Genomic DNA, 22,599 nt, shown 5'->3' on the forward strand with positions numbered 1-22,599 from the left:
GGCAGAAATAGTTGATGCAGGACCGATACGGATGTGTAATCTTGACAAAGCAATCTGGGTCAATACATGCCCTGCAAACTCTAGTGCAGCAGTCTATTCATAAGAAGAAAGCAATTATTAATATTCTCCCCTAAATCCAGTTTACAAGTCTCCTATCTTCTCACCTCTTTCTTAAAAGCAGCGATTATCATACCTCTCTGACCCTTCTTCAGCTAGTAAGCAAACAGCTTACACCAAGTGCTTGAAGGCAGCAGGTAAAAGTAAAGGTAAAGGACCTCTGGACGGTTAAGTCCAGTCCAAGGCAACTATGGGGTTGAGGTGCTCATCTCGCTTTCTGTCTGAGACAGCCAGCATTTGTCCACAGACAGCTTTCCAGATCATGTGGCTAGCATGACTAAACCGCTTCTGACACAACAGAACACCATGATGGAAACCAGATGAAACCAAACGGAAAAGGCCGTTTACCTTCTCGCCACAGCAGTACCTATTTATCTACTTGAACTGCTGTGCTTTTGAACTGCTAGGTTGGCAGAAGCTGGGACTGAGCAACAGGAGCTCACCGCGTCGTGGGGATTCGAACCACCGACCTTCTGATCAGCAAGCCCAAGAGGCTCAGTGGTTTAGACCACAGCGCCACCCACAACCTTTGGAAGGCAGCAGCAAGCACAAGAGTCACACTGGTGGTTGGCTGGCTTGTTTTTTCCAGTATGTATGTGATTGTACTAATGCCAGGAAAGAATAAATCCCTTGGCAAAGGGACAGGATCCTTGCACGCCAGACCTATCATCTCCACTGTGGTTATTAGAGGAGACATCTCATTAACAGCTTGTAGTGAGCATCAGTAAACCATGTGCTAGTAAATAATAAATATATGGTGGTTATCTGATATGGCAATTACAAGCCCACAGCTGACGGTGGGGGCTGTTCTCTTCTGGAATATTATTTCCAAGTGCAATCTTTAGCCAGATTTCAATAGCAAAGGTTTTCATTTCCTCAGGCTCCTGGCCTTTACAGCTAATCCCATGTGCCATTCCTTTTAGATTCCCTACACTGTGCTCCCTAATATCATCTCCCCATGGAATGGGTGACAAACAGTACACTGAATACAGAGTGGACTATTTTCTGCAATCTCAGTGATGTATCTTGATACCAATACCTAAACCTCATCCCTTACATGGTCAATCCCAAACTGGGGTCTATATCTAAAAGCAATTAACAGAGAATCCTGTGTTTATTTCAATGGGGATGCAAACAAAGGCCTGGGGGCCTGATCTGGCCCAATTGCTTTCTAAATCCGGCCCGTGGACGGTCCAGGAATCAGCGTGTTTTTACATGAGTAGAATGTGTGCTTTTATTTAAAATGCATCTCTGGGCTATTTGTGGGGCATAGGAATTCGTTCATCCCCCCCAAAATATAGTCCTGTCCCCCACAAAGTCTGAGGGACATTGGACTGGCCCCCTGCAGAAAAAGTTTGCTGACCCTTGGTTTATTCAATTCAGTTTGCATTTAAAGCCAAATGTATCAAACTTGTACTAAAACAATATGAGATCTGAAGCAAAGTTATTCTTTGCAATTCACACTTATCTGAATTTTGTGATGCAGTTCTCCAACCAATCTTTCAAAAAATGCATAGATTAGGGGAAGGTGAGCATTCAAATGGGTATTCTTGCATGCCACCCCAAACTCTGAGCAGTGTGAGATTCCAAGTGTTCCAGGTGCTTCACCCAGGGTCTGTGTTTCCTCTTGGAAAGGAGGCACAGTGGAGACTGCGGTGTCTTTATGATAGATAGTTCACATATATACAACCTGAGCCTACGATGGAGGGGCTCACAGCATGACACTCCAAGAGGGTCTTGCTTCTCCCACAGGCACAGCCTAAGATCCAAACAGACATCAGCCATTGTGCCCTGCCTGCTGCCTTTCTGCTTCCCTGTCACATAACTCCTCCCCAAGCTTCTAATTCACATCATTTTAACTGTGGAGTAAAAGGCCCCACTCATTTTGCCATCTGATGCAGAGTTCCATTTGATGCTTTGTGTGCTCCTAATGGCCCATCCCCCCTTCATGGATCACTGCCTTGCCGTGGCGAAGGGGCTTGAAGAACTCAGAGAAGCTATGAACTATGCCGAGCAGGGCACCCAAGATGAACAGGTCATAGTGGAGAGTTTTGACCAAACGTGATCCACCTGGAGGAGGAACCGGCAAGCCACTCCAGTATCCCTGCCAAGAAAACTCCATGGACAAAGACAACAGGCATATAAAAGTTATGACGCTGGAAGATGAGCCCCTCAGGTCGGAAGGCGTCCAACATGCTACTGGGGAAGAGCGGAGGGCAAGTACAAGTAGATCCAGAGCTGATGAAGCGGCTGGGCCAAAGCCGAAAGGACGCTCAGTTGCGGATATGCCTGGAAGCGAAAGGAAAGTCCAATGCTGTAAAGAAAAATATTGCATAGGAACCTGGAATGTAAGAACCATGAACCTGGGTAAGTTGGAGGTGGTCAAAAATGAGATGGCAAGAATAAATATTGACATCCTGGGCATCAGTGAACTAAAATGGACGGGAATGGGTGAATTCAGTTCGGATGACCATCATATCTACTACTGTGGGCAAGAAACCCGTAAAAGAAATGGAGTGGCCCTCATAGTCAACAAAAGAGTGGCGAAGGCTGTACTGGGATGCAATCTCAAAAATGATAGAATGATCTCGATACGAATCCAAGGCAGACCTTTTAACATCACAGTAATCCAAGTTTATGCACCAACTACTGGTGCTGAAGAAACTGAAATTGACCAATTCTATGAAGACTTACAACACCTTATAGAAGTGACACCAAAGAAGGATGTTCTTCTCATCATAGGGGATTGGAATGCTAAAGTAGGGAGTCAAGAGATAAAAGGAACAACTGGCAAGTTTGGCCTTGGAGATCAAAACGAAGCAGGGCAAAGGCTAATAGAGTTCTGTCAAGAGAACAAGCTGGTCATCACAAACACGCTTTTCCAACAACACAAGAGACGACTCTACACATGGACATCACCAGATGGGCAGCATCGAAATCAGATTGATTATATTCTCTGCAGCCAAAGATGGAGAAGCTCTATACAGTCAGCAAAAACAAGACCTGGAGCTGACTGTGGCTCAGATCATCAGCTTCTTATAGCAAAATTCAAGCTTAAACTGAAGAAAGTAGGAAAAATCACTGGGCCGGTAAGATACAATCTAAGTCAAATCCCTTATGAATACACAGTGGAAGTGAGGAACAGGTTTAAGGATTTAGATTTGGTGGACAGAGTGCCTGAAGAACTATGGATGGAGGCTCGTAACATTATACAGGAGGCAGCAACGAAAACCATCCCAATGAAAAGGAAATGCAAGAAAGCAAAGTGGCTGTCCAATGAGGCCTTACAAATAGCGGGGGAGAGAAGGCAAGCAAAATGTGAGGGAGATGGTGAAAGATACAGGAAATTGAATGCAGATTTCCAAAGAATAGCAAGGAGAGACAAGAAGACCTTCTTAAACGAGCAATGCAAAGAAATAGAGGAAAGCAATAGAATGGGAAGAACCAGAGATCTGTTCAAGAAAATTGGAGATATGAAAGGAACATTTTGTACAAAGATTTCCATAATAAAGGACAAAAGTGGAAAGGACCTAACAGAAGCAGAAGACATCAAGAAGAGGTGGCAAGAATACACAGAGGAATTATACCAGAAAGAAATGGATGTCCTGTATACCCCAGGTAGTGTGGTTGCTGACCTTGAGCCAGACATCCTGGAGAGTGAAGTCAAATGGGCCTTAGAAAGCACTGCAAATAACAAGGCCAGTGGAAGTGACGGTATTCCAGCTGAACTATTTAAAATTTTAAAAGATGATGCTGTTAAGGTGCTACACTCAATATGCCAGCAAGTTTGGAAAACTCAGCAGTGGCCAGAAGATTGGAGAAGATCAGTCTACATCCCAATCCCAAAGAAGGGCAGTGCCAAAGAATGCTCCAACTACCGTACAATTGCACTCATTTCACACGCTAGCAAGGTTATGCTTAAAATTCTACAAGGAAGGCTCAAGCAGTATGTGGACCGAGAACTCCCAGAAGTGCAAGCTGGATTTAGAAGAGGCAGAGGAACCAGAGACCAAATTGCAAACATGCGCTGGATTATGGAGAAAGCTAGAGAGTTCCAGAAAGACATCTACTTCTGCTTCATTGACTATGCAAAAGCCTTTGACTGTGTCGACCACGGCAAACTATGGCAAGTTCTTAAAGAAATGGGAGTGCCAGATCACCTCATCTGTCTCCTGAGAAATCTCTATGTGGGACAAGAAGCTACAGTTAGAACTGGATATGGAACAACTGATTGGTTCAAAATTGGGAAAGGAGTACGACAAGGCTGTATTTTGTCTCCCTGCTTATTTAACTTATATGCAGAATTCATCATGCGAAAGGCTGGGCTGGATGAATCCCTAGCCGGAATTAAGATTGCCGGAAGAAATATCAACAACCTCAGATATGCAGATGACACAACCTTGATGGCAGAAAGTGAGGAGGAATTAAAGAACCTTTTAATGAGGGTGAAAGAGGAGAGCGCAAAATATGGTCTGAAGCTCAACATCAAAAAAACGAAGATCATGGCCACTGGTCCCATCACCTCCTGGCAAATAGAAGGGGAAGAAATGGAGGTAGTGAGAGATTTTACTTTCTTGGGCTCAATGATCACTGCAGATGGTGACAGCAGCCACGAAATTAAAAGACGCCTGCTTCTTGGGAGAAGGGCAATGACAGGCCTAGACAGCATCTTGAGAAGTAGAGACATCACCTTGCCAACAAAGGTTCGTATAGTTAAAGCTATGGTTTTCCCAGTAGTGATGTATGGAAGTGAGAGCTGGACCATAAAGAAGGCTGATCGCCGAAGAATTGATGCTTTTGAATTATGGTGCTGGAGGAGACTCTTGAGAGTCCCATGGACTGCAAGAAGATCAAACCTCTCCATACTGAAGGAAATCAACCCTGAGTGCTCACTGGAAGGACAGATTGTGAAGCTGAGGCTCCAGTACTTTGGCCACCTCATGAGAAGAGAAGACTCCCTGGAGAAGACCCTGATGTTGGGAAAGATGGAGGGCACAAGGAGAAGGGGGCGACAGAGGACGAGATGGTTGGATAGTGTTTTCGAGGCTACCAGCATGAGTTTGACCAAACTGCGGGAGGCAGTAGAGGACAGAGGTGCCTGGCGTTCTCTGGTCCATGGGGTCACGAAGAGTCGGACACGACTAAACGACTAAACAACAACAACAACAAATGGCCCATCCCCAGCCTTTAACACATGCTGCTTCCATAGAATTAGCATTGTCTAGCACACAGCTTACCACACATGGCTCCGGAATGATATAGATGAGTCTGGCTATTTGCTGTTTTCAACACACCAGTCATTGATTAAATTATAACACCTATTAGACCCAGGAATTTCAGGTGTCTAGCACTCACTAACTCATAACAGTATGTTGGTGAAATGAACAAGACTCAGAACTGCAGTCCTAACCCACTTGCTAGGGATTCAGCAACATTTGATTCAATGGGACTTACTTCTGAGTAGACAAGGTTAGGACTGCAGCTTTAGTTTTGAGTCAACACAATTAGAAGGCAAAAGTGGCAGGCAGCAGGCAGGTAGGAAGTGGAATGCTCCTCTGCAACACAAACACATGCTGCTGGCATCAGACACATAGGAGAATTCCCAGGAGGACAGGCAAATGATTCAATTGTACACACTGGGGATTCACAGCATATTGAGTAAACCTGCAGTTCACAACCTGAGTGAAGCTAGCATGGGAAAACTGCATCAAAATGCAGTATTTCAGAAAACGTTTTAAGATACCTGTGGGTAGTAGGCATGCTCTCTGTTCGGAATTCCAGCTGCTCCATTCCAACCTCTGTCCTTCCAGTTTTCAATGCCACCAACAGCCCGTCAACATTCAGTGGCCACTGAGCACACTGTGCTCTTTTTGGGATCCCCCCAATGTGTACCACCCCAACCCTAAAAGGGATTGTTTGTACATCTGCATGTTTCGGCAATGTAAGAGCCAGTATTCAGAGAAGTGAGGTTGTCACGGAGTGCCAACACAGTGCAGCCAAAAGCAGACATTCAAGCCTGTAGTCCCCCAGATGGTTAGCCCAGCCCTCATTAAGATTTGAAAGTATGCTTAGGTCTTGCATCAACACCAGGGTGCTGAAATTTTGCTGAGCTTGATGCGTCATGACCAGCCCCTATTTCACTCCAATAATAAGAAAACAGTAATTTGCATTCAAGCCAAACAATGATGCAACAAAACTCAGCTGGTAGAGCATGAGACTCTCAATTTCAGGGTTGTGGGTTTGAGCCACATGTTCGGCAAAATGACTTCTGCATTACAGGGGGTTGGACAAAATGGCCCTTGTAGTCTCTTCCATCTCTGAAATTCCATGATTCTGTGAACCTCCTCTGGATTTGAAGGACCATGACACAATGAGAGGGTTTTGAGAAAGAACAGGGCCCTTAGGCAGGCTAAAACCTGCATTATATGCAGACAAGAATTATATCACTGTAACTGTTATGGCTTTCCCCCCAAAGAATCATGGGAATTATAGTTTGGTGAGGAGATTTTGCTATTAGAGATTCCTCCTTCTCCCCACCGGAAACTACAATTACCATTTTGCTTAGAAGAGAGTCTTAGAAAAGAATTATGGTCTGAATACACATAAGCTTAACACCTTGTTGATGCTAAGCTAAAATATGTGATGTGATATGGAAAATGGTATGAATAGAGATATTATGGAAAAATTCAATAAAAATCTATTTAAAAAAACAAAACACCTTGTTGATGCTAAGGAGATCTGGGCCTCATCAGTGGCTGAATGGGGGATTGCCTGGGAACCAGCTTTACGTCACTATTCCATTATGGAAGAAATGCATTACATAAATGTATGATAATAAATCAAAAGTTTATAGCAGAGCTTTCCAAACTTTTCATGTTGGTGACACACTTTTTAGACGTGCATCATTTCGCGACACAGTAATTCACTTTTACTAGCAAACCGGACGTTAAACTAATGCCTTTCCAGCCCCAGGAGGAGCACAGGGAGCATTCGTGTGACACACTTATACACTGCAGCTGACACACTAATGTGGACACACAGTTTGGAAAGCTCTGGTCTATAGGGTAGTTAGTCCTCTGCTGCTTCACCAGGCACTGAAGTAGCAGGTTTGAAGGCAGGTTGATAAACCACTCTGTCATCATCATTACATGGGAGTCAGAGAGTTGCTCAATATTGGTACAATAAAGTGTAAGTCCACACTTACAGGACAAGACTTGGGCACATGACAAAGGATGTTCACTGGCCTAGTTTGCACATAATATTAAACCATAGTTTAGCAAACTATGGTTATACTAAACTATGGCTTAGTGTTATATACACATTCTGCCCAACAACTGAAGTATGGTTTGTTTGCTGCCAACAAACCATGATCTGAAGCCATAGCTTGTTGCTAATAATAATAATAATAATAATAATAATAATAATAATAATAATAATAATAATAATAATTTATTATTTATACCCCGCCCATCTGGCTGGGCTTCCCCAGCCACTCTGGGCAGCTTTCAGCAAAACATTAAAATACAATAATTCATCAGCTATTAAAAGCTTCCCTAAACAGGGCTGCCTTCCTTATAAACTTATAAGCTTATAGACTTGATAGCCTTCCTTAACTATGATTTGTTTGGCCACCCTAGCCCAGATGCTCACCAGGTCACAAAGGCATAAGTGCAGCTGGTAAAGAAAAGAAAAAAAGAGCGGTTGTTTGTGAGACAATTCATCGCTAATTGTGGCTTGTTAAGCAAACCCTCAGGTTAAACAAACCACGGCTTAGTGTTATGCACGAACCAGATCACTGTATGCAAAGCTCGGCTTCCATTTGTTTAGTGGACATTCCAGCTCCCCAAAGTCCACATTTCAGGATTGTGAACCAGCGCACATGGGAATCTTTGAAGTCTTTACTCTAAAGTGCTCCCCCTAAGGAAGCAGGAAGTTCCATAAAAGAAATCCAAACACTTAAAACAAAGGTGGTGGCACAAGCTAATCATAAAACTGACACGGTTTGGGTTGTCACCAGCTCTCATTTCCTGTTGCTTCAGCAAGCAAATGGGAAACATTTAATGTTCCTTTTGAGGAGGTTTATATTATTTATGAACTTTGGGATGAACCTCTGGCCAGGCAAGCCTCCTTTCGTAAGCGTGGACCATCTCTTCTCTGCTTACTTGCCCTTTCAAGTTGCTTATGTGCCCTTTGAAGTGTTGTCTAAGGACAGTTTTGTTGATGAGCTTCCTACAATGTGCTCACTTTTAAATTCCTCGGGATTTTTTCAGCACTTGCTGGGAAGTTGCCATTTCCTCTACGGACACTCCCCCTACCCTGCCCTCCCTGCCCCCCCCCCCCGCTCCATCGTCTCTTGTCTTTGGCTTAACTGGCTGTTAGTTCTGCAGACACAGGCTTTGTCCAAGTTCTCCTCCCAGGTCTCCCAGTAACCTTTACAGGAAAAAGCATCCCATTAAATGGTAGGTGTTCACTGCTCTCCTGACCACATATTCCAAGATGTTTCCTGCCTATATTTCAGGAGCAGCCTTGAATGCCGCAACCCCCATAGGGGCCATTCTGTCAGTCCAGGCATTTAATTAGCTAATTACAACCTGCTGACATGAATACACCAAATAAGGAGTTTGGAGAGCAATTTCTTTTTCTTTCTTTTTCTTTCTTTTTTTTTTTGCAGTTCATTTATTATTAACCCCCCAGTAAACATCTGATATGCTCTTCCCTTAGGGGACAGAGTGGTAATTGGTCCCTTGAACACTAAGTTCTCTTACTAATCTGCCTGAGCTGGAACTGAGTGTCGCCATCTGTCCATATTTACACATACACCCCACCGTGCGTTTCACATTCTGGAAAAGAAAGCGAGAGGGAGAGAGAGAATGGGAAGGAGTCTCAGAGAAGTATTTTTAATTCAGTCAGGAACAGCCGCCTTTGTGTAGCACATTTCAAACATATGTGCCCAGCCCAGGAGATGATAGATAGATAGATATAGATGATAGATAGATAGATGATAGATAGATATAGATAGATAGATTAGATAGATAGATAGATAGATAGATAGATAGATAGATAGATAGATAGAGATAGATGATAGATAGATGATAGATATAGATAGATAGATAGATAGATAGATAGATAGATAGATAGATAGATAGATAGATGATAGATAGATAGATAGATGATAGATGGATGATAGATAGATAGATGATAGATATAGATGATAGATAGATGATGATAGATAGATAGATAGATAGATAGATAGATAGATGATAGATAGATAGATAGATGATAGATAGATAGATGATAGATAGATAGATAGATGATAGATAGATATAGATAGATGATAGATAGATATAGATAAAAATGATATAGATAGGTAGATAGATAATATAAATGATAAAAATAATAATGACCTGGCTATAATGTAGTTTCATTTCCCTCCTCCATTTCTAGTCTTATGAAACATGTAAATGTGGAAATGATTAAGTGCCCTAATAGCAGAATCATAGAACTGTAGAGTTGGAAGAGACCATGAGGGTAATCTACAGTAGTGCTTGCCTTGCTTTTGAAGGGAAAAATGAGCCTTGGAAGTGTGACTTGGTCAAGGAGTGAAAATCAGGCAGACAGAATTAAAAGATTCCCATCCCAAATTAAGCCCCTTGGACAATCTGTTTGTGCATCACCTACTAGCCAATACTGTACAGCACAACTGCTTGAGTTCTGAATGGGGGGGGGGGAGAGAACTGAATTAAAATGTGGGGGATGGACTAGCCAAATCAATAATTCAGAAGGGTGGGTAAATAGCATGCAGTTCACATAATGCTACACCATTAATCATGTTATACAATTAAACTATGGCAGCATATTGAATTTTTAAAATTATTATTAAATTGGACCACACAGTTTTAGGGGTTGCCTATCAACCAGAAAGGGAAACCCATAGCCTGCTCTTCTTCTCTTTACAGTAGTCTGAGCAACAGAAACCAGAAGCTTTTCGAGCATAATGGATATACAGTGCTACCTTGGTTCTCAAACTTAATCCATTCCGGAAGTCCGTTCCAAAACCAAAGCGTTCCAAAACCAAAGCGGGCTTTCCCATAGAAAGTAAGGCAAAATGGATTAATCCATTCCAGACTTTTCAAAACAACCCCTAAAACAGCAATTTAACATGAATTTTACTATCTAAGGAGACCATTGATCCATAAAATGAAAGCAATAAACAATGTACTAAAGTCACACAATCAATCAATCAATCAATCAATCAGTAGCTGAACTGGGTTTCACACAGTCACAAAAACAAACCAAAAAAGCCACAAAAACGCAAAAGAAATAGCAAAAACAGACAGACCTCAGCGTAACACTCAAAACAGAAGTGTGGCACTCAAAACGGAAGCGTGGCACTCAAAATGGAGCACGTTCAGCTTCCAAAAAAAGTTCACAAACCAGAACACTTACTTCTGGGTTTGTAGTGTTTGAGTTCCAAGTTGTTTGAGTACCAAGGCGTTTGAGCACCAAGGTACCACTGTATGCAATACATGCTTCTAAAGTTTACTGAGCACATGATTATTAAAGGCATATAAGCTGATACAAATGGATAATGCTGGCAGCGTTAAGAAGATCCAAGTCTAATATGTGCTGAAGGAGGCATTCAACTGCTTCATCTGTTGTCCAGCTTAACACTCAACTCACATGCACCACATTTTGTGGTGGGCGGCAAAATAATAAAATAAAATAAAAGCAATATTTCTGGGGCTGCCCTCTGGCTTCTTGGGCAATAACTAAGTCCAGGTAAGAGCTAGAAGGAAATCTGAGTGTCACCTGGTCCAACCTGCTTCTCAATGCTAGAACTTCAATACAGGATGCAATCCCCCTGAGAGATGTTCCCATCCAGCCTCTGCTTAAAGGAGACCTCACCACATCCTGAGACAGTCTGTTCCACTGCTGGACAACAGCTCTTACAGTTAGAATGTTAACCATTAGGATGCTGCTGCTGTGGTAAGTACACTTTTTTGCACAAGCTCAGAAACACTCTCCTTTCTGCTGTTGACAGAGCCTGAGTGACATCAAGCTTTGTGGAAAATCTTCATCAGGGGTCAGCAAACTTTTTCAGCAGGGGGCTCATCCACTGTCCCTCAGACCTTGTGGAGGGCCGGACTATATTTTGAAAAAAATATATGAATGAGTTCCTATGCCCCACAAATAACCCAGAGATGCATTTTAAATAAAAGCACATGTTCTACTCAAGTAAAAACACGTTGATTCCCAGACCATCCATGGGCCGGATTTAGAAGGTGATTGGGCTGGATCCGGCTCCTGGGCCTTAGTTTGCCTACCCATGATCTACATAGTCAGATCTTTATTTAGTCTTCAAATAAGAGTCAGTCTTAAATGCTACAGCAATGGCCCTGCTTCTCCACCCGCCTACCCCTTAATCGAGGGCATGTGGCGCAGCATTGCTAGCGGTATCCTAAAAGTACTTAAGCTGGTTCCACCTATAACGGAAAAACAAATGTGTGCCCCCCACCCCACCCCCTCAAAGCTATTTCCTGTTGTTCCATTATAATGGTTACATTCAAACAGGTCAGTTTCTGAAAGCTGAGCTCAAGATGGCAAGGGCAGGGCTGTTTTTGTTGAGGGTTTTTTGAAAACAAAAAACTATATATATCATGAATTAATTATTTTCTGCCATGCTTGGCTGTATCAATTACCAGATCCTCAATAGGAGAGCTGCCACAGCTCTGTTACCATGTACGCAGTAATAGCTCACTCTCCCGTTGTTCCCTTTGATCAGACACAGGTGGATGACAAGCCTAATACTTGTCTGTTGAAATAGGTGCGCATTGTTGTCAGGGTGATTATATCTAATTACGTCCCCGTTAATTATCAAACATGATTAATTATAGCAGAGCCACTTTACTTTAAAGACGGGCGCATCTTCCAGATGTCAGACTGCTGCTTGCATGGCACAGTTTTCAAAGGGCTTGTTGGTTTTGTTTTGTTTTTGCAGTGTACCCATCGGAGAGAAATAGAAGAACGCATGATAAACAGCAAAACAATTCACTGTTATTCCTTTCTACATCTTTCCCACCAGTATAGGCCACAGGGGAAGTGGATTTTCTAAGATTAAAAAATTGCAATAAAAGACCCCTAGGTGAAACTCCTAGGCTGCCAGAATGTGCAGGGGTTTGATTCACACGGAACAGTTCGACGTTCTGCCTGATCAGGAGTATTACGTAATCCAAATGTCAGTACGTTCCTGCAACGATAATTTTAGGCAAGGCGATGCTAATTTATTTTATCACTAAAATGTGTGCCTGCTGCAACCATCATTTTCTACAGTGCAAGTTTTTCACAATATGTACCCTTTAAGAAGCACCTTTGGCAAGGAAGGGAAGGATAGAGATTTACTAATTAATTAATTAATTAATTCTGTCCACACAACTGAATCATCTGCAACTACTTGGCTATGAAGCAAATTGCAGGGCTCACTGAATTTGGGGGGGGTTAATCCTTCTGTTGCTACTGCTGGTCAGAGCCAGGCCTCATTTTATTCCATTGTATTCCTCCATACCACATCTTAAAAAGCAGAGACATCACCTTGCTGACAAAGGTCCGTATAGTTAAAGCTATGGTTTTCCTAGTAGTGATGTATGGAAGTGAGAGCTGGACCATAAAGAAGGCTGATTGCCGACAAATTGATGCTTTTGAATTATGGTGCTGGAGGAGACTCTTGAGAGTCCCATGGACTGCAAGAAGATCAAACCTCTCCATTCTGAAGGAAATCAGCCCTGAGTGCTCACTAGAAGGACAGATCCTGAAGCTGAGGCTCCAATACTTTGGCCACCTCATGAGAAGAGAAGACTCCCTGGAAAAGACCCTGATGTTGAGAAAGATGGAGGGCACAAGGAGAAGGGGATGACAGAGGACAAGATGGTTGGATAGTGTTCTTGAAGCTACCAGCTTGAGTTTGACCAAACTGCGGGAGGCAGTGGAAGACAGGTGAGCCTGGCGTGCCCGGGTCACGAAGAGTCGGACACGACTAAACAACAACTGCCTCCTTATAGATATTGTGTCAGGTGGCTTTGCCCTACAACTGGGATCCCAATTGCTTGTTCTTTGATCAGCAGTTTACCTAGAATCCCATGAACTGTCAACCTGTGTTTGTAGTTATTGTGGTTATGTTTTATGTTAGAGCCATCACAGATTGCTCACTTCAGTGGTGAAGAAGATGTAGAGACAGGGCCTGAAAAGCTTAGAATTGTAGAGTTGGAAGGGACCACATGGGTCATCTAGACCAATCCCCTACAATCCAGGAATGTTTTGCCAGTGTATGGCTCCAACCCACAACCCTGAGATCAAGAGTCTCATGCTCTACTGACAGAAAAGCTCCTAGAAGGAAGTCTAATAACTCATTGGGGTTTATTTGGATAATCCTTGCCCTTCAGTGTTCAACTTGAAGATGCAATTATGGAGATAGATAGATATAGATATTTTATTTAAAAAAGAAATAAGAGTATACTGTATCTTTCCTCTTTAAAATCAGTCATGCAATCTCACCTGGCAGGAATGGTGGTACTTACTCTGGTTAAAGGAGGAGTTTGTAGCAGTGGGCTTTCTGTTTTGGCATTAACTGTTTTTTATAAAGCAAGAAATACAGAACTGAGGCTTAAACCAGCAACGGATCTTCTTTTTCAGTCCAGGAGCCACATATTCTTGTGGGCAACCTTTGGGGAGGGGTGTGCGACACATGTCGGGGGCGGGAGAGGTAAAATTGGACAGAGCAACAGACACGACTCTTACCTTTGAACAGTAGGCTAGTGTCAAGTGATTTCTGCACACAGGCACACTCTGTTTCTCCCACAAGGCGAGCAAGAGGCATTCCCATAGTTCGAGGACACATTCCAGCTGGGCCAAAACTCTCAAGGAAGTTATGGAGCAGGACCAACAAGAAGGACAGTCTTGAGGGCCAGACAGATATGCTTGGAAGCCTGCAATTGGCCTCTGGATGTGAGCTTGGCCTGAACCCTGACTATCTTTGGACATGCGACATTATGGTGGTGGTCCAAAGGGCCACAATAAATGTGAAAATGTGTGCTCCTGGAAATCCTTGAGTGCGCTTCTAATAGAGAAGTTATGGTAACCTGTTGCTTTATGAAACTGATGATTTTGCAAGTTGCCGCCTCCGTTGGGGCAGGAATACAGCTAATATGTGAATCACAAAGATACAGCTGAAAGCTAGAACATAATTTGCTACATGGTGCAAATGGCTACATGTAACACAGGTTCCCAACATGCATACTAACACAATGTAACAGAACGGTGGGAATCAGAACTGAATCAGCATAAATTGCCAGCATGTGTATTAAACATGAAATGTGGTAATGATGTATATGATTGGTGAAAATTGAAATGCTTTGTTTGAAACTTTATAAATACCACTGCTTGAACCATCAGGTGGCGTTGCAGTTTTGCAGAATGATTCAATTGTAACCCATTGCTTTGCAATAAACAATGTTGGACTCCTAACTCCTCATTTTTTTGAGTTTTATTGGCATAGATTCAGGAGATATGCCATTTTGGCTTACAACAACATGACAAATAATTTGGCAGACAGAACAACAAAGCAGGCATGGAGGAGGCCTCTTGTTTCTTGTCATCAATGTTGTCACGAGCACCATTTAACAGTCATCTTCTAGCTGAAGATTTCCCGCTAAAGATGGCACACTAAGGCTGTCTGTACCTTTAAAGCACATTTGAAGTGCATTCCCCCCACCCCCGCACCTCAGAGAATTCTGGGCATTGTAGTTTACTCCTCATAAAGATACATTTCCCAGCAGGCTTTGACAAACCACAGGCCCCAGAATTTGCTTCAAATGTGTTTGGAAGCTATAGGATGGGATTCAACTAGAGTCCCGTCTGAGTAAGGCCTGCACAAGGACTTCTGCTCGCACAGTGGGACTATCCCCTTCTCCTCCTCTTATGCCCCCCCAGTCCAATAATCGGCTCTGAAGGGGGGGAGAAGTGGACATTATTCCACCTGGCAAGCCTAAATGCTTGTCCTGGCACAATACATGCCTTAGCACAACATTGAATTCTTCTCACAACATGCATGCAGACTGAGTAAGGCATCAAACATTAAGGGGGTATTTTGGTGAGAGTGCTGATTTCCTCCTTCCTGCAGCTTGCACATCCTACCTGAAGAAATCACACTCCAGCCCCGCCCCCCATAACAGTTTGGAGTACTGGAAAACTGTGATTTTCCCCACAGTGAATAATGTGCAAGCTGCCAGAAAGAGATTTGCACCGCCCTCCATGGCACCCTGGAGGGGGTGGGGGGACATTTTGCTATTTTGCAACCACCACCAAGCGAGGCTCGTGCGTTGCACTACTTGTGCAAATGGCAGCCGACAGCAAAAGGGCCTTCCTTTATTTTCTTCTCGTTTTTGAGAGATGAAAGGCACCCAGCTTGCCACTGCCCATCAGACGCAAAACATGGCACAATGCAGAAAGATGGGGAAGGCGCCAAGTCTGCATTCAGCCTGCCTTTGGCTGGAACAAAGCTGCCTGATGCAGATGTGTGTGGGGACATAAAGAAGCCAGTGATGATTCCACCGAATTAATTTCCCCCGAATGAAAACGGCAACCAAGGAGAAAAGACAAGGCAAATTACCAACGCTAATCACAGTCTCTTGCTTTTGCTTTCTTCCCCTTTCTCTTGTATGATAATTATGATAATTAACAAGCTAACAAGCTCCTAGTAAAAACAGTTCCTGGTTCTCAATGTATAATTAATATTTACGTTCATAACAAGCTTCCATTTATAGTATACTTAAGAGAGAAATCCCCTCAGAGGACGCACATTACAAATGCTACTCACATGCTTGATGCATTTATTATTTTAGAAGGAGAAGAGCTGGCCTGATCTGCCAGTTTTCAACATTTTCAAGAACACACAACCCTTTTCTCTTGATGTCATTGCATTAAAGCATTAGCATAGTTAATACATTAATTATTATTATTTATTAAATTTCCATACCACCCTTTATCTGAGGATCACAGGGCAGTTTACAATATAAAAACACAAAATATAGTAAACATAACAATAACCCCCAAGGCCATCGATTGTTTATTTAGCCAAAGGCCAGGGAGAAGAGGAATGCTTTGTCCTGGCACCTAAAGATATGTAATGAAGGTGCCAGGCGAGCCTCTCTGAGGAGAGCATTCTACGTATGGGGAGCCAGCGAAGCTTATGCCCGGCTTAGGGAGGGAGGTGCGAGGCTCTGATGGGTCCAAGAACCATCCTGTCAGCTTCCCAAAGCCCACCTGGCTTTCGGAAGGAGACAGGAGGGCTCCAGCATCCTGTCAGAGTCCTGGAACCTCCTTCACAAAGCTTGGGAAGCTTCTGACCAGCTTAGGAAGGCACAATGTCCATGTGCGTGACATCAGGACATCACAATGTCACATGCATGACATCACCCCACCCCCCTCGCAAGTTGACGCCTCTGGCCCGAACTGTCCCCCTATGAAAAATTTCACTGCACGCCACTGCTGAAACTTCTCTATCCAATAAAAAGAAGTTATCCTATCTTTCTAAAACTGACGTGTGGCAATCCAATGAAGATGAATGTGGGTGGGGGAATCCAGGACAGGCAAAAATCATTCATTCATACAGAACTATGACATTCACTGCCACAAGGTGTGAGGATGGTCACCAACTTGGATTGTGCATACGTTACCAGCTGTAAAACACAGGTAGGCCGTTCTTTTTCTCAGTTCCACTGAAGCTATTTTTTAGAGGGGAATGTAGTATTTTACACAGGATAGATGTGGATTGTGGCTAACACTGGATGTAGAGTAAATGAGGTGTGTACTCAGCTTTGGAAGGCTTGGAAAGTAGATTAGACAAGTTCATGGAGGGTAAAGCTGTCAGTGTGTACCAGCTACCCTGGCTGTACTAGTTCCTGGAGATCCGCAGTGATAGAGGGTTATTGTGGTCATGCCTTGCTTGCAGGCTCCCCATGGGCATCTATTAGCCCACTGTAGGAAGCAAGGGATGCGGGTGGCGCTGTGGGTTAAACCACAGAGCCTAGGACTTGCTGATCAGAAGGTCGGCGGTTCAAATCCTCACGATGGGGTGAGCTCCCATTGCTCAGTCCCTGCTCCTGCCAACCTAGCAGTTTGAAAGCATGTCAAAGTGCAAGTAGATAAATAGGTACCGCTCCGGCAGGAAGGTAAACAGCGTTTCCATGCACTGCTCTGGTTTGCCAGAAGCGGCTTAGTCATGCTGGCCACATGACCCGGAAGCTGTATGCCAGCTCTCTCGGCCAATAAAGCGAGATGAGCGCCGCAACCCCAGAGTCGTCTGCGACTGGACCTAATGGTCAGGGGTCCCTTTACCTTTACCTAGGAAGCAAGACTCTGGATCAGGTTGGGCTTTGTTCAACTCCAGCAGGGCGATTCTCATGTTCTCAAGTGATTTAAAGCAATAAGGAGAATAATATCATGGTCAAAATGGGAAGTAAAGTCCTCCTTCTAATGTTGGTTAATAACATTAGGTGAAATATCTTCTTGTGTTAAATGCTGGTATATAAATCTCAGTCTTGTCAGGAGAAAAAGGACCAGCTGTTCCTTTACTCCTTCAAAAGCATCAAGAAGTCCCCTGCCTATAGTGGGAAAGGTAATCAATAAATCAGCCCATGCAAGGCCAAGATGCTTTTTCAAGTGTGCTTTTGTGTGCGAGAAAAATGGGATTAACTTTCTTCACCAAGTGAAAGCAATACCTTTGTCTAAACGTAAGCATAATTTGTAAAGTAGACCCATGGAAAAATAACTCAGATCAGATGCAAAGCCCACCTAGTTGTGTTATTAAATGATTTGTCCTTGCCTAGAAAACGACTTTTTAATAAGAAGAAGGTAGAGCACTAACGTGCAGATAAATTCTCTGCAATGATTAAAAGGATGTTGAGAAGGGGCAGCAGGTGAACAGATGATAGTGCTGCGAGTTATGGTACTGTACACATAGTGGCGCACCGTCCTAGGCAGTTTATCCAGCAGGCTATTGTGTACACAGCAAGCCAAAAGGAGAAACATTAACTAAATTGCAAGATTTGGATCATTTGTCTTATCGGCAGATGGGGGAATAGGTTATCTTTTGAGCGGGGCGCACCTGCTCTCCTTTGTAAAACTGTAATCATGCCATTACAGGGTGCATTGTGGTTTCTTGTTTAAACGTTCTGTGGAGCGTGCGCACACACACGGCATCATGTCAGCACAGGGCAGGGCACACACTTAGTGGTGGTGAGGAGGAAGAGGAATCTCTCTATTTAAGTTTAAGATGGGGTAAGGAAGAAGTAAACATGGTTCATTGTTTGTTTATAGGCTAGCCTTAGGGGTTCCTACAGTGTGGTCCATCAGGTTCACTCAGTTGGTCTGTGGTGAAAACTTTTGCTATTTTGAAAAACACTTCAGCATCTAGCCTGATAAACAGGCAGAAAAATTGTTAAGTGTTCCACTGAGATCCTCAGTAATTTTAAAGTTATGGGGTGGGCAGGACTTTGGGAACCACTGAGCTGGTTCCACATCTTCCTAGGAGTAGGCCCCATTGAACTCAATAGGACTTACAACTGAGTAGACATGGTTAGGCTAGCTCTGTTTGCTATATTTTCATGGGACGAGAAAGTAGAAAGTGAAATGGAATAGCCAAGAGGGGATTTGAAGGAGTGAAGATCTCAGTGAGGTTGGGTTCGTATGGCCATATTCCCCTGTGAGGGTTTTTTTTAAATTGAATATACATTCTAATTTATTTAATGGTATACTGAACTCTGATGATGCCTCTGTCTTGTCTGCATGATTGATAGAGAGGGGTGTGTCTGCATTTAGATAGTATCCTGCTATATGAAAGCAAAAATTTACATATATTTCTCTGCCCACTGGCATGTGGTCCCCAGAAGGCTGCCTAGCTGGGAACCTGGCCCTTAGGGAGAAAAAGGTTACCTGGCAGCAGCCGTCCAGGATTTTAGGAGAAATCCTTTCACAGCCCTACATGGGGGTGCTGGGGATTGAACCGGGAACCTCAGGTACCCTACCACAGAGTTATGATCATTCCCTCACGTGTGAATAGGCCTAAGTCCACCACATGGAAAATATTGCCCCTGAAAAAATGTCAGTCTGCCTTCTGGTATTAACACAATGACTGATGGTTTCGCTGGAGGCCTGGCTCAGGAAGTTATTTCAGAGATGGATACATTTTTATCAATGGTTTTATTTTCTTTTTACAGTTATAACCTGCCTCCTCCCATTTGCCTGAGGCAGCTTGCAATCAATAAAACAATAAAGTGCACAATAAAAGCCAAAGAGTGTCATTAGAGTGTAAGAATTTCAACAATATCTACAGCCTTTCCTCTCCCCTCCCCCTTTTTTCTTTTGCTGTTCTAACAGCTGCCTTGAGCGTATTGAAATGGCAATGTTGTATTTGTTCAGTATTGCAGTTTGACTGTGGGTGCTGTTCCATTTGCGGTAATGCATCGGATGTGCAATTTTCTCCTGGAAAGGTGGTACATGAATAAATAGGTGACTGGATGGATTTATCTCATTCCCTTTAGAGAAGAGAAGCTTAGAAATGAAGGTCTAATGGTCCAGGCTTTGTTTTTAAAAAAATCTTACAAAATAGCAAAGTTCAGAGTTTTAATTCTCCATCCTCCTAGCTAGGGTTTTCTTGATCAAGGGGCCAGTGATTAGTCTGAATTCAAATCAGCCTCCGATGGCAAGAGGACTATACAAGCACCTTACTCAATCCTAAATCTAGGGAGACAAGGCAGGGGCTGAGCCACATCTGCACATTGTAATCATTACTTATTCCCCCCCACACAAGCCATTATTCATCCCATGAAATATACCCCATCTGTATTTTTTTTTTTTACAACATACGACTCAAGAGGCCAGAGACATGCCATCAATTTAATGGCTATCACTTCTGTAATTGTCCCTCAGCTGGCTCCCCAGAGATGTTTATCGTCAGAGTCATATATATATATTTAAGACAAATAAATGGTTGAGTCTTCAGTGTTGGTTCACCCATTTGCCTCATCACAATAACATACATAATACACCCAACACGGAGGCAGAGGCTGACAATCCCAAGGACGTTTATTGTTCCCCCTCATTTGCTTGCCACCCTCTGAAGAACACATTTTCATTTAAAACATGAGGGTGGCATCTTTTAATACACCCCACACCGTGACTGGCTGAAAGCAAAGTGTCGTTCCAGGTGATGGTAATAATAATAATATAATAATTTATTATTTATACCCCGCCCATCTGGCTGGGTTTCCCCAGCCACTCTGGGCGACTCCCAACTGAATATTAAAAACAATACAGCATTAGACATTAAAAACATCCCTAAACAAGGCCGCCTTCAGTTGTCTTTTAAAAGTAAAATGGTTGTTTATTGCCTTGACATCTGCTGGGAGGGCGTTTCACAGGGTAGGCGCCACTACCGAGAAGGCCCTCTGCCTGGTGGTAGGAAGACAGAAGCACAGATAAAGCAAAACTGAAGCCTAAAAACTAATGGTGTAAACTGTTCAAAAAGCTTTCACTGGGGTTGTTGTTGTTTTTTGGCTCATGAGCGGCTCCGAGTCCCACGCTATCCCTGCATGACTTTCATTCATTCTCACAGCCTGCTTAGTCTTCATTTCATTTTACTTTTTAATAGTTTTCAAACATAAGATTCAAGGGCAGTAAAATAGCTCATCGCCGCTGTGAATTGGTCTATCAATCTGTTATTGCTTTTGGTTTCATCTGATCTTCTGTACAGCAGATTGAGCAGATCTGCCACCCAAGCTCAAGGATGGGAGGCAATGACCTTTTTCTGCTAGGACAAGAGGGAGAAATAGGCATGCTTTCTGCAAACCATGGATGATGCGAGCCAGGGCAGTCCATCACAATTACTGATGCTAAGAACAAAAACAAAACAAATACTGCTGCTTGAAGCTAGACACATCACTGTGCAACTACCACATTAGCTTGCCCTTAGGATCCGGCAGTGCTGTAAATATTAAATAACACAATTCTGTGCTTATGAACAGCCAGCGCAAAACCAGGGATTTCCTTTGGACTAACTGCGCTGAATATACAGCCAGAGTGTTTCCTAAAAATAGTATCCACGTGCAAAAATAGGGACCAATTTTTTGCTGCTTTATCTGTTGTGTTTGGGGTTTGGGAATGGAACGAGAAGCGAAAAAGAGAGACTTCGCTAGAATTTTTGAGAAGCTTTGCTGCTTATGTTACGGTGTCTCACCTGGAAGTGTGGCTGGTGGGAAGTTGTGGACTGGGGCAAATTTTGGTTTCAAAGTCTGGCACTCTCCCACCTGTTACTTTCTGTTCTCCTCAATTCACTACGTCATAGCAGCAATGCCCTTTAGGACTCCCTAGGCCATGGGTAGGCAAACTAAGGCCTGGGGGCCAGATCCCGCCCAATCGCCTTCTAAATTTAAGGACCTACATTGGCTCCCAGTATGTTTCCGGGCACAATTCAAAGTGTTGGTGCTAATCTTTAAAGCCCTAAATGGCCTCGGTCCAGTATACCTGAAGGAGCATCTCCACCCTCATAGTTCTGCCCGGCCACTGAGGCGCAGCGCCAAGGCCTTCAGGTGGTTCCCCCCTGCGAGAAGCCAAGTTACAGGTAACCAGGCAGAGGGCCTTCTCGGTAGTGGCGCCCGCCCTGTGGAACGCCCTCCCACCAGATGTCAAAGAGAACAACAACTACCAGACTTTTAGAAGACATCTGAAGGCAGCCCTGTTTAGGGAATCTTTTAATGTTTGACGCACTATTATATTTTAATATTTTGTTGGAAGCGACCCAGAGAGGCTGGGGAAATCCAGCCAGATGGGTGGGGTATGTATGTATGTATGTATGTATGTATGTATAAATAAATAATCCAGCCCACGGACGGTCCAGGAATCAGCATGTTTTTACAGTTTTTACATGAGTAGAATGTGTCCTTTTGTTTAAAATGCATCTCTGGGTTATTTGTGGGGCATAGGAATTTGTTCATCCCCCCAAAAATATATATAGTCCGCCCCCCCCCCCAATGTCTGAGGGATAGTAGACCAGCCCCCTCTGAACAAGTTTGCTGACCCCTGCCCTAGGCTCAGCAGCCTATAGTGCCTCAGAACCAGTCGTGCTGCCCTAAATTTGCTTTTGCTGTGGAGGAAGCCTTGGACCTATGTGAGTATTGCAGGGCTTTTTCAAAAACAAGCAACGGGAAGAGAAAACGCTTGGCCATTTCATAATGTCAAGTGGCAACACCGTGAATATTTCAGACACGTTTCTCCCTTGCACACCACATTTTTCCAAGAGGGTTTTGCCCTCAAAGACCTGAGTGGTTGAAAAATGTTTTGAATTCTTAGCGCAGCTTTGGCAAAAAGGGCTCGTGTGTGGGCTTCCGTCACCTTCACATTTGTTATTTACCACCACACTTTACCTCAGGAAAA

At 43.5% G+C, this 22,599-nt stretch overlaps 1 protein-coding gene across 1 annotated transcript in view; it reads left to right on the forward strand.

Moving 5' to 3' along the window:
- Window positions 1-16,688: 16,688 nt before the first annotated feature.
- DYNLT2 (dynein light chain Tctex-type 2) overlaps window positions 16,689-22,599 on the forward strand; it is a 32,356-nt gene continuing 26,445 nt past the window's right edge. The window contains exon 1 of the mRNA XM_081906981.1: window positions 16,689-16,860. The gene's annotated coding sequence lies outside the window, so the exon portion shown is untranslated. The remainder of the gene's footprint in view (window positions 16,861-22,599) is intronic.

The sequence above is a fragment of the Podarcis melisellensis genome, assembly GCF_964234715.1.
Source record: "Podarcis melisellensis genome assembly, chromosome: 3".
NCBI classification, from domain to species: Eukaryota; Metazoa; Chordata; class Lepidosauria; order Squamata; family Lacertidae; genus Podarcis; species Podarcis melisellensis.